Genomic DNA, 18,292 nt, shown 5'->3' on the forward strand with positions numbered 1-18,292 from the left:
AGGACTAACTATGAAGGGTGTGTTTATAGGTAACAAGAACACAATTATTTTGTTTACAACTTTTTACAAGATGGAATCATATACGGCTTCTGATTGGATGATACAGAATTGGAATTACATTTAATCGATAGCTTATCCAATTTGATTTAAAAAAATGCAGAAATCATATTTACATTTAACAAAGTATAGAAAATATATTCCATTTCTACACATCGGAGCCATTAAAAATATGCCTTTTTCACTAAGCTTTAAAAAAATGACGATCTTTTTCAACTGCAGTTAACATCAATCTGTGCGCATGACCATGTACATTATTTTTTTTTATTGTAATGCAACATTGGCATTTCTAGTAACAGGAACTACTACCCGTTTTTCCCTAGTTTGTGTAGTCTTTGAGGGAAAAAATACGAAACACCAGTGGTACCCTATGGAAAATGCATTACAAATGATTGCGCTCTTGTAACGTTTATATCGACTGTTTTGTAAATACGAACCACCATATGTGACATAAGTTTCTTGGTAATACGGTTACTTATTGAACCATCAAGTTATGACTCCGCAATTGTTCTTAAAAACAATCAAAATAAATATGCACAGAAAAAAATAGGTCGCAAAAAACTACGGATAACAATTAAGATGGGCTATAATAGTAAATACCAATTGTGTTGAGTTTCATGGAATGAAGGCCTTAGATATAGGAAGATGTGATGTGAACGCCAATGAGATAACTATCCATCCAAATAACAATTTATAAAAGTAAACCATTAAAAGTCATTGTACGGCCTTCAACACGGAGCCTTGGCTCACACCGAACAACAAGCTATAAAGGGCCTCAATATTACCAGTGTAAAACTATTCCAACGGGAAAACTAACGGTTTAATCTACATGTATATAAAAACGAGAAGCGAGAAACACGTATAAATTACATAAACAAACGACAACTACTGTACATCAGATTCCTGCCTTAGGACAGGTGCAAACATTTAAAGAGGGATTAAATTTTTTAAAGGTACCAAACCTTCTACCTTTTTTCTTAAACAATAGCATAACATCACAACATAGAAATTCACACGATAAAATCTTAATTGGAAGGCTTTCAACTATCTGTTTTTAATTACAAAAAAAATGTATAATAATGCTTTAAAAATATATCATACAAAATAGATAAGCATCATCTTGTTGAATATTACCATTTTGCTGTGTTTAATATAGTTACGATAATATACATTATAAAAATGAAGAGTATGTCCGCCCGTTTATTCGTTCGTCCCCTATCTTGTTGGACGTAGTCTATGTTAGGGAGTCAACATGCAAGTTGTGGCCACATTCACTTAAAACTAAGAGCCCACATTCGTAATGATGAGGATTTTTTTCAAATAAGATATACTGGTATGCCAAATTAAAGGTTTGATCCAGATTTCACTTATCATCGGAAAAGAGAAACTGCGAGTTGGTCTTGGTGTCTTATGGACAAATATAATTTTGTGTCCGTTGTATGTAAACATCCACTACATAAAAGACGATATCTGAGAGTTTGAATGGAGTTATAAAGTATAGAAATTCAAAAATTCAAATAAGGGAAAACAAATGAAGAATAGGGAATGATGGGGTGTTAAACTATAAAGAGTAGTGAATAATTTGAAAAATAGAGAAAAAGTAAAAGTTTCTTGAAGTTTAAAGAATAACCAAAGAAGGATCACCTATCAAGACCATCATAGCGCATACCATGGATGTATTATATCCCATGTTATGTCTAACGTGACGGTACCTAAATTGCACCTATTTTAACAGTTTTTTCACCTACGTTTTTTTATGATCAAGAAAAAAATGTCCATACTGGGTTAATTTTGTAGCCTTATCCTTCTTTATTGTATAGGTACACCAGTTTGATTTTTAATCCATATTGAGTAATAAAAAAATGGGTTGGAATCAACCTCCAAACTATCCATGATTCTGTAATGAGGAGTACCCAAATTGCATCCATGCTTAAATTCACATCGTCAAAAGTCTAATAACCGAGCTTCTGTTTAATTTCTTCAAATATTTTGCACAATTGGATATTAGTTCATGGCTACTTTTCATATTTTACGAAATGGATACTTTTTCAATAATAATGTATTGTATTTGCTAATTTTAACAAAAGAGTGCACACGCTGAAATGACTCGCCTTCTTTACTAATCATTGATATTTTGTAGATAGTCCTAAATATAAAGCTTTATTACAACTGTCACATAAACTTAACATTATCCAAGAAAACTAAACATTGACCAATGAACCATATAAAAATAAGGTCAAGGTCAGATGGACAATGTCAGGCAGACATGTACAGCTAACAATTCTTCCATACAACAAATATAGTTGACCTATTGCTTATAGATTAAGAAAAACAGACCATAACACAAAAACTTAACACTGAGCAACATGAGCAATGAACCGTGAAAAGGAGGTCATGGTCAAATAAAACGTGCACAATTAACAATTAGATCATAAAATATTTCCATACAACAAATATAGTTGATCTTTTGCATATAGAATTAGAAAAAAGACCAAAACTCAAAAACTTAACTTTGACTACTGAACCATGAAAATGAGGTCAAGGTCAGATGACACCTGCCAGCTAGACATGTACACCTTACAATCATTCCATACACCAAATATAGTAGACCTATTGCATACAGTATAAGAAAAACAGACCAAAACACAAAAACTTAACTATAACCACTGAACCATGAAAATGAGGTCAAGGTCAGATGACACCTGCCAGTTGGACATGTACAACTTACAATCATTCCATACACCAAATAAAGTAGACATATTGCATACAGTATAAGAAAAACAGACCAAAACACAAAAACTTAACTATAACCACTGAACCATGAAAATGAGGTCAAGGTCAGATGACACCTGCCAGTTGGACATGTACACCTTACAGTCCTTCCATACACCAAATATACAAGACCTATTGCTCATAGTATCTGAGTTATGGACTTGACCACCAAAACTTAACCTTGTTCACTGAACCATGAAATGAGGTTGAGGTCAAGTGAAAACTGTCTGACGGGCATGAGGACCTTGCAAGGTACGCACATACTAAATATAGTTATCCTATTACAACTAGTAAGAGAGAATTAAACATTACAAAAAAATCTTAACTTTTTTGTTCATGTTGTCACTGAACCATAAAAATGAGGTCAAGGACATTGGCCATGTGACTGACGGAAACTTCATAACATGAGGCATCTATATTCAAAGTATGAAGCATCCAGGTCTTCCACCTACTAAAATATAAAGCTTTTAAGAAGTGAGCTAACACCGCCGCCGCCGCCGCCGACGCCGGATCACTATCCCTATGTCTAGCTTTCTGCAACTAAAGTCGCAGGCTCGACAAAAAGATGACGTTTGATGACGTCGCATGGTGACGTTTTCGTACATTTTGCTTTTTCAGTAAACAGTTCATCTGTTGATAAATAATGTGAACGTTTTGTGTATATCTAAATATGTTTACCTATGTTGAAAGAAGTGCATAGTATCAAATCATAAAAATACAAATTGTTTAGTCTCTAGGAAATCTTGTAAGATTTATGTTGCTATTTTTTTCTAAATAGGTGCAATTTGGGTACCCTTGCGTTATGCTTATATGCATTGTTGAAGGCCTTATAGTGAGGCTATAGTTGTTAAGTTTTGTGCTTTGCGTCTCTTGTGGGCGTTTTTTTTTTTGTCTCTCTTCACAATTCGGGAAAAATTCAGTATAAGATCTTAAACGTAAAAATTAATTTAAACATGTCTATTTTATATATCAAAAATTATCCTCAAGGAAAAGAAACTTTATAAATTAATGAAATGTTGTTTAATTGAAATTTGTTTAAGATAATTAATTGAGTTTAGGCTAAAGTGTATTGAAAGATAAATATATTTATATTTAGTAATCATTATTAAACTTAAACTTTTATTGATGATACAAGACCATACTTAATTATGAATGTTGGAAATGAAATTAATGATGATTAATAACACTTGTGAGACATGTGCGAGTTAAAGTTAAAACCAGGAGTATTTTCTCCGTACGGGGATTAGGTTTTTGACAGACCTACTGGTAAACAATAATTTGGAATTGAGAGATGTTTACTTCCAGGATTCTTTAAAATAAAATTATCTGTATATTTTAAAGTATCTTAGAAATTTGGTTAGCTACACATAAAAATAAGTTAAACAGTATTAATATATAAATATATATATATTTTAGCTTCATTGCATTGTGACATTTTTATTAAGTACAACTTGATATTCCTTTTACCTTCAATATTATCTGTATTTTATTTTAATAGTTTTAATTTCGTATTACATAACGGTCCTTTCATTTTCACCTCGATATTTTATTTTATTTCAGCTCAACTTGATATTTCTGTTTTTTTGCAAAAATATTCTGATCTCCAATTTGTTAAATAAAATAGGTGGTCAAGTAGATGACAAACTATGTTTTCTGATTCCAGATTTTCCCCATACCTTATAGGGTTATATAAATTCTTCAGTTAAAAGATAATTTGATTGATCGCGTCTAAAAACTAAAATCAAACAATTCTGACTCGAACAAAAAACCATAATCCTTCATGTAACAACTATGTCAATACAAACAATATCCTATTTGGTTTCAACTGGCTAAGCTTTAAAAAATTCTTTAAAAGCATATTTTCAAAATGACGTCTTTTCGTTAACGATCTGTGTTCTTCTGACTTCTCAGCCGTATTTTGCACAATTATTTAGAATTTTAGGTCCTCAATGCTCTTCAACTTTGTACTTGTTTGGTTTTATAACTACTTTGATCCGAGCGTCATTGATGCATCTTCTGTAGACGAAACGCGCGTCTGACGTATTTTAAGCTTGGTACATTTGCTAACTATTGTAAGTAATGCCGGCTTTATATGTGTGTATGTACGTAGATTCCTCCGTTTACGGAGCACACCTCGCGTGTTGCGAGGTACAGTACATGTATTCTTCGTGTAGTCCGTGTATTCTCTCTATCTGCTTTTTGAAAACAGATCTCGTGTTAAAATAACTGTTACAAGTACAAGATGGTTCAATAAGTTCAAATTCCAATCTAATAATATAAACTTTATATAAATTCTTTTATGATCTACATGCATCGCTGTCCTTTATTCTCTGGGGGAAATGTGTTGTTATATAATGTAAATGTTTATGTTTAAGTGTCGGATACCACACCTATTTATCTTTATTTGTATCTTGATAAGATTTAGATATACTTATATTAAAAATCAATCATTTGAATGACACGCCTAAATTATAGTTTTCATTATAAGGCTTTTGTTCTAATCGCATCTTAACCTTCAGTATTCACTTAGTATGATGTAATATGAGTATTGTGACTCATACCTTATCTTCTTATAATTATACAAGTTGAAGATGTTCTCTGTACGGACTGATTTTACCATTCAAGATTTCTATTTCGTTATGGCGTTATAAATTAAGAAGCATACAGTTTCCAGTGTTAACGCCACGCTTCCGGTTAATCACAGGAACCACCATCACATAATAAAAAAGCACCTTCTTATAATAAAAAATACCGCTTTCTTATAATAAAAAGCATCACATAATAGAAAAGCACCTTCGTCTAATAATATGATATGAAAAAGTAAGAAACTATTATTTTGAGATACAAAATATATAATTCTTACAGACAACAGCATGTCAAAAAGAATTGCAATAGTTAATTAAAAACCAATTGTTCAGAGAACCATTGAGGGTCTTTCCACCACTTACAACATATTTTGATGTGAAAATATTAAAAATTCAGTTGATATGTCAGTTCCTATGATTTATGATGTCTAAATATGAATTTGGAGCAAAGGTCAAAATCTAGAACGTCCAATTAACCTATGACCTTGACCTCAATTTCAAGGTCATAGACTAAGGATCTCAAACCTAAAGACACGAGTTCCTTAATATGTATGGTTTATGAGTAATATCACTTTACGCATAATTCTAAACATAAGAGGGGCGAAAACTCCCATTTTTTGTCTACGCACCCTTTCAACCAAAATATATAAGTTACGACATGTCGCAACTAACAATTTAGTAAGGATTACTTGTCGATAAGTTATACGACTTTTGAAAATAAGTGAAAATAAGCCAAAATCAATTGACCTTTGACCTTGACCTTATTTTCATTTTTTTGGACCAACGACCTCAAATCAAAAGACCCTAGGTCTCTATCACTTATGGTTTTCCAGTTTAAAATACATTTCAAAATTTCAAATACAAAAGGGGAACTAACTCTCATATGGAATCTCTATACGGCTTCGGTCAAAATAAAACAGAACATCCTGAGGATGTATCGAGCAATTTGGTAAAATAAATTTGTCGTAATCTTTTACGGTTGCGAAAGAGTAGTGGCCACAAGAAAAACAGTGTTTGGGGAGATAACTCTTACAACGTAAAGTATTTGGTTACGCAGTGGTCAGTTTTAAAAGCGCATACGCTTTAAGATATCATATTCCAAATATCTAAGCGACATCTTTTGAAACATCAATCCTACGCAAGAAAAAAATTAGGCGGAAGAAAAAAAAAATAATTATCAGAACAAAATCAATAGGGCTTTCCACGGAAAGGTGGAAAGACCTAATAAAAACATTTCACTATATTTTTAGAGTTTAAACAATAAAAACTAAAAAAAAAATGCAAAACTTGAAAATACTTTAGCGCTTTAGAACGATAAACAGACATTTTTATATCATTTCTGTACTCGCGATCGTTGCACATGTTATATTCATGGTTGTAATGGATGATGAAAGAAAGAATGTCACTTTAACTAGCGACAAATATACAAAAAATACTTTTATCTCCTTTTAAAAAAGGAGTTCGCAGGAAAATGAATAATGGATATTGGAGATATGTCTACTGAAATGAAAGTGGCATAGTATGATTGTCTATTAGACACCTATCCACACAAATTAAAGTACTGCAAATATATGTCACCATTTTAAACATAAAATATTTCGTTTGATTTTTGCTTGGTTTTACCACAAATGTGTGTAGTAAATTGGGTAACTAGAAGATAAAACAACCATATCAGTCGCATTCCTAACAATATGTCTATTGCATGACAGGCTTGACATTTGTGTAAAATGACAAACGTTGCACTGTTGTTACATCCGCGAACATTGAGAAGCCCCTGTTTCAATTGAACCATTCGTTGTTAACTGCTATTGCTTTTTTTCCTCCTGTCATCTATTATCATGTTTCCAACTAACTCAGGCAAAGTTGACTTGAAATTAAATTGGCCATTCTTTTTGGGTTGCTGAGTTATATAGCTCATCACATTTTCAGGTTTTATACATTCATGGCATTACCGTGTTTGGTTTGAGCGTTCCTGATGGAGGTGTTTCCTGAAAAGCACTTCGGGCGCACGGAATTATATAAAGTGCTACTTTCATTATCTGGGACTGGGTCGATACCACTGATGTCGTCCAGGGGTGTCATTAGATCTGTAGTCCGTGTTACGGTACTTATTTAAAAACCTAAGGTTCCGGCTCCCTTGGCAGGGTTGCCCCCTGGATGAGTTTAGCTGTTCTTTTAATATCCATTTTGATCATGTGGATCCACACGTCTTTTACTTCATTGGCTTTCAATTGTTTGGGGTTGTGTGTTCCTGAGGGGGACGAGTCCTGAGTAGCGCTTCGTACACACGGATTAACATAAAGTTATTTTCTGTTGATAGCTGTCTAAATTACGCATAAGAATAATACAGTATTGTTTGCATTTTAAATCTGTATATAGTTATTATGATGTTGAAGGCCGTACATTGACCTATAATGGTTTACTTTTTTTAAATTGTTATTTAGATGGAGAGTTGTCTCATTGGCACTCACACCACATCTTCCCATATCTATTGTTATTATCATAGATATAGGAAGATGTAGCGTGAGTGCCAATGAGACAACTCTCCATACAAATAACAATTTAAAAAGTAAACCATTATAGGTTAAAGTACGGCCTTCAACACGGAGCCTTAGCTCACACCGAACAACAAGCTATAAAGGGCCCCAAAATTACTAGTGTAAAATCATTCAAACGGGAAAACCAACGGTCTAATCTATATAAACAAAACGAGAAACGAGAAACACGTATATATTACATAAACAAACGACAACTACTGTACATCAGATTCCTGACTTAGGACAGGTGTTTAGTATGCGCACATCATTTGGTAAAATCATTCTACGATTACATTGTTATTTTTATTTTATTTGTTTATATTATATGTAATTGTATAATACTACCATTGCAGTGGGTGAAGTTATAGTTCATTATCAGTATCCCTTCACACATAGCACCTGTGTCTCCTAAAGTTCTGCGTGTTATTTTGTAAATAAAACTTGAATTGCTTCAAATCAGAATTTGTACAGTCCAGTGGATTTTTGTCTAGTGTACTGTTGAAAAAAGCAATAACAATGAAATTTTCATAAACTATCTTTGATACATAAAATATTCGATATATTACTGTTCTAAATTAAAAGTTAAATCCTTTACACATAATGAAATAGTGTGTCGGGTCTGACGGCAAGTAACAACTAATAAAAGGTAAAATAATCCGTTCTAAAACTGCTTGTGCTATCTTCATACTAAATGAGTGGGCGTTGTTCTGATTGACATTTAGGTCTTGGAGAACATGGTTTATTTATGTGTTGTAATTGGTCCACGAATTAGCTTTTATTATTACTACCACTGGGTCGATGCCTCTGCTGGTGGACTATTAGTCCCCGAGGGTATCACCAGCCCAGTAGCCAGCACTTCGGTACTGGCATGAAAATACGGATTTTTTGTGTTGTTAAAATTTCCTGTTACAAAATATTAGAAATTATTATAAATTAAGGAATGAATCTCCCTCATGCAAAGCTCTGATTCCTGTCACGGATTTGGCTATACTTTTTAGACCTTTTGGATTATAGCTCTTCATCTTTTATATAAGCTATGGATTTCAAATATTTTGGCAACGAGCATCACTGAAGAGACATGTATTGTCGAAATGCGCATCTGGTGCAAGAAAATTAGTACCGTCAATTTTATTACTACCACTGGGTCGATGCCTCTGCTGGTGGACTAATTAGTCCCCGAGGGTATCACCAGCCTAGTAGCCAGTACTTCGGTACTGGCATGAAAATACGGATTTTTTGTGTTATTAAAATTTCCTGTTACAAAATATTAGAAATTATTATAAATTAAGGAATGAATCTCCCTCATGCAAAGCTCTGATCCTGTCACGGATTTGGCTATACTTTTTGGACCTTTTGGATTATAGCTCTTCATCTTTTATATAAGCTTTGGATTTCAAATATTTTGGCCACGAGCATCACTGAAGAGACATGTATTGTCGAAATGCGCATCTGGTGCAAGAAAATTAGTACCGTCAATTTTATTATTAGCTGTAAGTACTTTTGAATCGGCTCTTTATGTTTTTTTGTTACTCTGTTATGTGTTATGTACTAAGTTCCCATCTGTAGCATTGTAATTGGTCCACGAATGAGCTTTTAGTAGATCTAAGTACTTTTGAATCGGCTCTTTATGTTTTTTTGTTACTCTGTTATGTGTTATGTACTAAGTACCCATCTGAAGCATTAGGTCCTTTCCAGCTGATTGTTACAGTTTGTTCTCTTGTTGATTTTCTATAACACAATCCCTGGTTAAGGAAGACAAGGGGTTTACAAATATGTATAACTCGTCACATTTTGTATGTGCCTGGTTTTTTTTAAGTCCAGGAATTGTTAGCAATTGGTTGTCGTTTTCTTTCGTCATATTTGTTAATCGTTCATTGTTTTATAATAAATTTGGCCATTGGGGTTCAATTTTAAAAATTAACACTTTTTGTCGTATATGTCCCTTGAAGTTTACAATACGGAATTGTATTTTTTTCATTTTTAAAAGACTTAAGGTGACAGCTTTGTTTGATGATCTATGAATTGATTTATCATTGGTAATCTTACTACATTTTCTCATTAGACCCACACCCTTTTTTTGCTTCGAACTAATGTAAAACCTAAAACAAATAATGTAATTGAACATAAAACATATTTTTAACAATATTTCCATATATTAAGTACACTTCTTTAGACCTAGATTGGCCTACATAAGTATTTTGAAAAATAATATAGGAGGTATTTTTGAGACAGTTAACAAAAAAAGATCAATGGTGAAATAAACTATAGGGCATATCCACTAACAAGCGATCCCTGGATAATAAAAAGTTTTCAAAAGAGCAAACCAAAAATAAAGGAAAAATACTTATCACTTTAGTTTTAGCTTGGACAGGACATGAAGCATGTTGGATAAGTTCCGCTAAACCGAAACAAGATTAATATGCAAATACAGTGTTAAAAGGTGTTCTTTCCATTTTTAACAGCACTGGGTAGATTAACATGGTATGGTATCCATAAAGAGACACTGAACTTAAATGTTTAGAGTGCTAGGAAAACATACTATACGGGGATTACGAATTGGTTATGATACACATGTATGAGGTCCTTTAGGTTACAGGTTTTTTTTTTAATTATAAATTGTATTATATATTATATTTTATATTATATTATATTATGCTATGAAGAGATTCACTACTGCAATTGACCATACCATTTCTGGAACAAATTATCGGCTTGTTAAATACGAACAGAACCAATACTGCAAATAATCGTTAATATGAAGAACAGGAATACCTAAACGAAACTTTTTTCAGAAACAAAGTATCGCTATGATTAATATGATGAGTAGCAATAACAAAATTGACAAAAACACAATTTCTTGAACAAATTATCGCAATAATATATACGAAGAGTTGCTTTACTGAAGTTAAACCTACCATTTCTGTAACAAATTATTCCCATTATCAATACGAAGAGAAGCAATCCTCCTATAAGTCCTATCACGACATACATTAATACGTTCTGTTCTTCTTTATCTAAAAGTAGGTACAAAGTAGTCAGTTTTTACAACATTAAGTTCACTGTTTAGAAATTTGGCATGTATTTAAGTAATTAAATGTTGTTGATTTGAAATAGAAAAATATCAACTACAGAACAAAATTTATTGACCACCAGCGAATTGTCTAAGACCAATCAATGTTGATAAGACTAAAACGTGGAGGAATAATTTATTGTTCAGTCTGTTAATAGTTCCAATTTATATTTAGTTCAAAAATTGATAAAATTTGTATACAATCTGTATTTCTTTTTATATAGAGTGTTACATAAGATAATGATAATATAATTTTCTGTGATTGTATCTTACATTAATTTGTAGGATCCTTTACTATAGATAGTTGAGCTAATCTGTAACAATAACATCTCCATGCCTTATATATCATGTACTGCAGTACGCCGCTAAATTAAAACTGACGAGGAAAGGTAACAAACACACGGCCACTGAAAGCTTTATTTTTGTAGAGCCCAGGGGGTCGTGTGGTCTAGCGGGACGGCTGCAGTGCAGGCGATTTGGTGTCAGGATATCACAGTAGCATGGGTTCGAATCCCGGCGAGGGAAGAACAAAAAATTTGCGAAAGCAAATTTACAGATCTAACATTGTTGGGTTGATGTTTAGACGAGTTGTATATACATAATGTACACAGCCATGTATCACCATCATTGATGGCGATCCGATGGATAAATCTGTTGTAGAGTTGTCACTGACTCAGACGTACTTATATATATATTTTTAGCTTCATTGCATTGTGACATTTTTATTAAGTACGACTACTAGTAGATATTCCTTGTACCTTCAATATTACCGGTATTTTATTTTAATAGTTTTGATTTAGTATTACATGACAGTCCTTTTATCTTTACCTCGATATTTTATTTTATTTCAGTTCAACTTGATATTTCTGGGGGTTTTTTTACAAAAATATTCTGATCTCCAATTTGATGAATAAAATAGATGGTCAAGTAGATGACAAACCATGTTCTCTGATTCCAGATTTTCCCCATACCTTATAGTGTTAAATTCTTCAGTTAAAATGATAATTTGATTGATAGCGTCGAAAAATTAAAAACAAACCATTCTGACTTGGGAAAAAAACCCATAAACCTTCATGTAACAACTATGTCAAGACAAAACAATGTCCTATTTGGCTTCAACCGATTTGACTTGAGATTCGTAGTTGGCACATTTTTTGGAAATTTTAGGTCATCAATGCACTTCAACTTTGTACTTGTTTGGCTTTATAACTATTTTCATCTGAGCGTCACTGATGAGTCTTCTGTAGACGAAACGCGCGTCTGGCGTATTAAATAATAATCCTGGTACCTTTGATAACTATTGTTAGTACTGACGGCTTTATGTGTGTGTATGTACGTAGATTCCTCCGTTTACGGGGCACATCTCTCGTGTTGCGAGGTACAATTGAATCCGTGTATACTCGCTATCTGCTTTTTGTAAACAGATCTCGTGGTATTGACTGGTATTAATCGTGTTAAAATAACTGTTACAAGCACAAGATGGTTCAATAATTTCAAATTCCAATCTAATAATAAACTTATATATAATCTTTTATGTATTACATGCATCACTGTCCTTTATTCTCTGGGGGACATGTGTTGTAATCATATAATGTAAATGTTTATGTATTAAAGTGTCGCATACCACGCCTCTTTATCTTTATTTATATCTTGATTAGATTTAGATATACTTATATTAAAAATCAATCATTTGAATGACACGCCTAAATAGTTTTCATTTTAAGGTTTGTGTTCCAATCGCATCTTAACCTCCAGTACTCACTTAATATGATGTAATATGAGAATTGTGACTCATACTTTATCTTCATATAATTATCGAAGATGTTCTCTGTCCGGACTTATTATAACATTCAAGATTTCTATTTCGTTATGGCGTTATAAATTAACGAATAAAATTGAGAATGGAAATGGGGAATGTGTCAAAGAGACAACAACCCGAAGCATACATTTTCGAGTGTTAACGCCACGCTTCCGGTTATTCACAGGAATCACCATCACATAATAAAAAAGCACCTATACTTTTAATAAAAAAAAACCTTCTAATAATAAAAAAAACCAACACCTTCCTATAATAAAAAAAAGCGCTTTCTTATAATAAAAAGCATCACGTAATAGAAAAGCACCTTCTTATAATAAAAAAACCTCCATCGTATAATAAAAAAAAGTACCTTCGTATAATACAATAGCACCTTCTTATAAGAAAAAAAGCACCTTCTTATAGTAAAAAACCACCTTCTTTTAATAAAAATAACACCTTCTTATAATAAAAAACACCTTCTTATAATAAAAAAAACACCTTCTTTTAAAAAAAAAGACATTTAATACATCTATGGCGTTCCGTAACTTTTACCTAAAACGAGCTTATACGTGAAACTCACATTAGTTTATGTGAGTTTTACATAAATCTCATGTGAATTTGACATGGAAATCACATGATAAATTATATACTTTTCTGATGCACAAATCTGTCTTAATTTATGTATAATTGCACTTCAATTATTCCATTATTCCTATGCATATTTATTATAATGATTTGGTTTTGTATGTATGTTTCTTTTTTTATCTACTAGTAAATCACATCCGAAATGAACGACAGACGGACATAATATATACAAAACTTAATGAATAATTGAAATCAAGATATTTGCGTTATATCGCAAAGGTTTGCGTTATAACGCAAAAGGATTGCGTTATAACGCAAGGTAACGCAAACATAGGAAGAAAAATTAAAAAAAAAAAATGTGTGGCGCTAATACGCTTCCGTAAATAACATCTTAATTTTCAAATTAAATAAAAATCATGAAAATTCCATTTTTGCTGTTGAAAAGTTCACGTGAAATTCATGTGAAAAATTTCATGTGAGAATCATTTGAATCTCAATTCACGTAAATATCACTTGAACATTTTTACGTGAGTTTCATGTATAAGCTCGTTTGAGGTAAATCTCACGAATTTCAAGTGAGTTTCATGTATAAGCTCGTTTGAGGTGAATCTCACGAATTTCAAGTGAGTTTCATGTGAAATTGCTCACGTGAGCAAATTTTGCTTGTGTATGGTATGATTGCAAATGAGACAGCTGCCTATACAAGACCAAATGACATAGAAGTTACAGTTGTACCAATTATAGGTCACCGAAAGCATTCAACAATGAAAAAATCATTTACTTCCTAATAAGCTGTACACGACCACGAAATGTCAAATGTAAGCAATACAAACGAGAAAATTGATTCTTACAACTAAGGGTTCTTTTTACGTATTGACAGCTCTTCATTTCACCAAATTGTCTGCATCTTCGCAAATTGGCCTTCCAATACTTTTTGGACCTTTTGGATTATAGCTCTTCATCTTTTATATAAGCTTTGGATTTCAAATATTTTGGCCACGAGCATCACTGAAGAGACATGTATTGTCGAAATGCGCATCTGGTGCAAGAAAATTGGTACCGTTAATTTTATTGTATATCTTGTATCTTTTATTTGGTGTTTCTTGTTACCGGAAATGTAGAACGTAACTTATAGATATAGGAAGATGTGGTGTGAGTGCCAATGATACAACTCTCCATCCAAATAACAATTTTAAAAAAGTAAACCATTATAGGTCAATGTACGGCCTTCAACACGGAGCCTTGGCTCACACCGAACGACAAGCTATAAAGGGCCCCAAAATTACTAGTGTAAAACCATTCAAAAGGGAAAACCAACGGTCTAATCTATATAAGATTAAAAAAAAAAAACAGAAACACGTATAAATTACATAAACAAACGACAACAACTGTACATCAGATTCCTGACTTAGGACAGGTGCAAACATTTGCAGCGGGATTAAACGTTTTAATGGATCCAATCCTTTTCCCTCTTTCTGAAACAATAGCATATTAACATCACAACTTGGAAAAACACACGATAAAATATCAATTGGCAGGCCTAATTCGATCAAAAACGTACATTAATATTTGCCTGTTCAATGTATATTTTTCGTGTGCTTGACGGCCGCGAACAGGTAGTGTCGCCTGCTTTACATGTCACGTGTTTTTTAATGGCAGTAGAAAAAAGTTGATGGATACAAATTGTAGCATTGTAGCTTCAATCTTTATTGTACTAGTTGTTCCATGAATAAAGTAATGAAACCCACGACACATTTACTCTCACCAACGATGTTTCTTGTGTAGACAGAACACATCATTGTTATTATTACCACAAGCCCTGTGTCTTTGGAGACATATTTATAGTTTGGAGAAAAAAAATCCCGTAAAAAATTGCTGATTATTCTATTCGGCAGTCCGGTGAAAAGTTCAAAATGTTTATCAATGACAACAATTGTTAAGCACATGTAATTTACTAAGATTGTATGACTGTATGACTTTTAATAGATTTAATGCTGACCCGAGGCTCCATTATTGACACTGACCATTCTGACACATAAAATTTTATGGTGAAAGTTTTAATTATTTATGTTTATTATTAACTGCACCCATTTGGATTGTACTAAAGCATGCATAATTAAATTCGAATTATGAAAATGACAAAACTAAGGGCATGTTTACCAAGTGCAAAGTGACCTACATGCGCGGAAGAAACTAAGTCCTTTAAAATATTTTTTTTAACATTTGACCAGGATTTTTTTATTAACCGTACATTGAATACATCAAACCATTAACATAAAATGTTTAGTATATTTTGATATAAGTAAACTTTAGTTTTATAGGTAGAGCTATATAAGATTGCCATCTCATATATAGTCTTTTTATCGCTCTTAAATTCGCCCGAGTTCCTCCGAGGTTTCCCGATTACTGCTACATAAAATACACGATCCGTGCAAACATTTTCTTCACGAAGGAAGCTGACCACGGAATAAGAAAGGTAAGTAAATCAAGTTCGGCGTTGGGGTTCGGCAACAATAATGATAATAATAAAAAAAAAATGAAAATAATAATATTGATACTAATAATCATTGTAATAATAATAACAATAATACAAATTATGATTATAATATACATCTGTAATTGAAAAATAGTAATTATACAAATAATAATGATTATACTAAATATTAATGTTGATAATAAAAATTATAATCAAAAGTGTGATTATATTTTCATAAATATATTTTGAAAAAATTTATAAGATAATAATGATAATTATTATTTTGGAATAAAAGGTTATTGTACTTACCAAATGATTGCCGATGAGACAAATCTCCAGAAGACACTGAAATTAACAGCTATAGGTCACCGTACGGCCTTCAAAAATGTGCAAAGCAATGCGATGCAAAACACGTATTCAAATCACACATGGTCAAAACATATTGGATTTTATTATTTTCATTGTCATTCCATAAACCTATATACCCCTTAGTTTTGTTAAAAGGAATAATGCATTCCTAAAAATATTCATGCAGGATAAACCGTATTTTCTGCAAATTGTCAAATCAAAGCAAAAAAAAAAACACAAACAAACAAACCGGAAATCGGTTGCAAAATTAATCTAAGGCGATTCACTTTCTCGCCATGGAATAAAAATAACGTACACTTTTTTATTTAGTAAAATGCAGTATTTATTTCTTATTAATATTTTTTTTTTAATCTAAGAAATAGTTTAAAAACTGCTAGAATCTAGAAAACTTGGGGTTTTTTGTGGGTTTTTTTTGGAAGGGGGGGTCGTCAAAGAAGTAACGAAGACTTGAAAAAATTATACGATAGTATTTTAATACTCCTTCAGTTGTTTGGTTTTGTGTAAATCTGATGACTCAAGCCCTTTCCAATCGATCTTAACAGTCTGTCCTTATTTTGTGTTGTAACACAACAGTCTTAGATTATGTGTAGGGTTTAGAGCTGGCAAACATGGTTAACCCCTCAACATTATTTTTATGCCAGACTCTTACATATTCAAATATTCTTTCGTTGAACATTTCAAGTGCGGGAGGTCGTGGGACTGATCCCAGGGCGGCTTAAATTAAAGACTTGCTAATGTATAAGTGTTGCTTTCCGCTTAACACTCGGCATGCATGTAGGTGTAAAAGCAAAGTCTGGCTTGATATGAGTCACATGTGTATCCTTGTAAACTTGCTAATGTTTATGAGTTGCTTTCCGATTAACACGTTGACTTAAGGTGTAAAAGCGAAGACTGGTCTGATCTTATCGGAGTCAGAAGGTGTATCCTTGTAGGGTGACGAATCTTCGTGTGCTCTGTTAGCTTAATAAGTATTCAATTTACAACTATGTTTAAAATTATACGAATATATATAAAACCAATGTACTGCTTCGTTTTCGCTGAACAAATCTATATTCCTTCCGGCATGACAATTAAATTGAATTTAGTATCTGATGAACTTGATTCCATCCAGTCTGAGGTCATCTTAAATACACAATAATAAACACACTCAATAATTACACAATTTAAAATCCTAATTTATCTATATAAACCATCAATTTCATCCTGATAACTATCAATACTGATTATTATAAGAACATATGAACTCAAATGATTCACTATATCTATATAAAAAAAGTTATGTAATTTATAATTACATATTTATCATCTTAAAAATTATCACACACGAAGACGAGGCAATACATCGAAAACAAACCTCATTGGTATCGGATCTTCTTCTGTAATAGTGCTGCATTGTCAATGTTAAGGTAAATGGTATTCACTTGTACATGCATATTCAGTATTTTATTATTTTGATAGTGTCGAATTATAATTTCTTATTAATATTTTTTGTTATTGACATGATTGATATGAAATTTACAGTAACTTCTCAAATAAATAACGTCCTAATGGACACTGCTAGATTCAGATTTAGAAACTACAGAAATTGATAAATCATTCCTATGAATTTATCACGTCTATAAAATATTTCAGTTTTGTAAAAACATAATTTTTATAACCATATTTATCAAGTCTATAAAATATTTCAGTTTTGTACTTCAAAATATAAAATGGTTTTTTTTCTACGTAAAATATTGAAGCAGGTCTTGTCAAGATTCCAATAACAATCGTTTCTATTAAAAGATATATAAACTTATTATCATCAAATAAAATAATAAAAACAACGTCACTTCTTTAAACTTTGTAAAATAAACTTTATCGCAAATCTGCACATAAAGGACAATCTAATACAACATGCTCCTCATCCTCAATCTGATTAATATAGATAAAAAAAAATAATGAAAAAAACTCGTTCGTTTACAGTTTTGTTTGTATAGCGACCTGTTTCTATAAGACACATTTATTTGTCGTAACAGGCAAACATTTTCTTTTGCTGTTTGATCG

The 18,292-nt window shown here is 32.1% G+C and overlaps 1 protein-coding gene across 2 annotated transcripts in view; it reads left to right on the forward strand.

The window, feature by feature from the left end:
- Positions 1-18,292, forward strand: part of LOC139503680 (uncharacterized) — a 167,587-nt gene that overhangs the window by 99,259 nt on the left and 50,036 nt on the right. The gene's annotated exons all lie outside the window — the stretch shown is intronic.

This window comes from Mytilus edulis, chromosome 14, assembly GCF_963676685.1.
Source record: "Mytilus edulis chromosome 14, xbMytEdul2.2, whole genome shotgun sequence".
Lineage (NCBI taxonomy): Eukaryota > Metazoa > Mollusca > Bivalvia > Mytilida > Mytilidae > Mytilus > Mytilus edulis.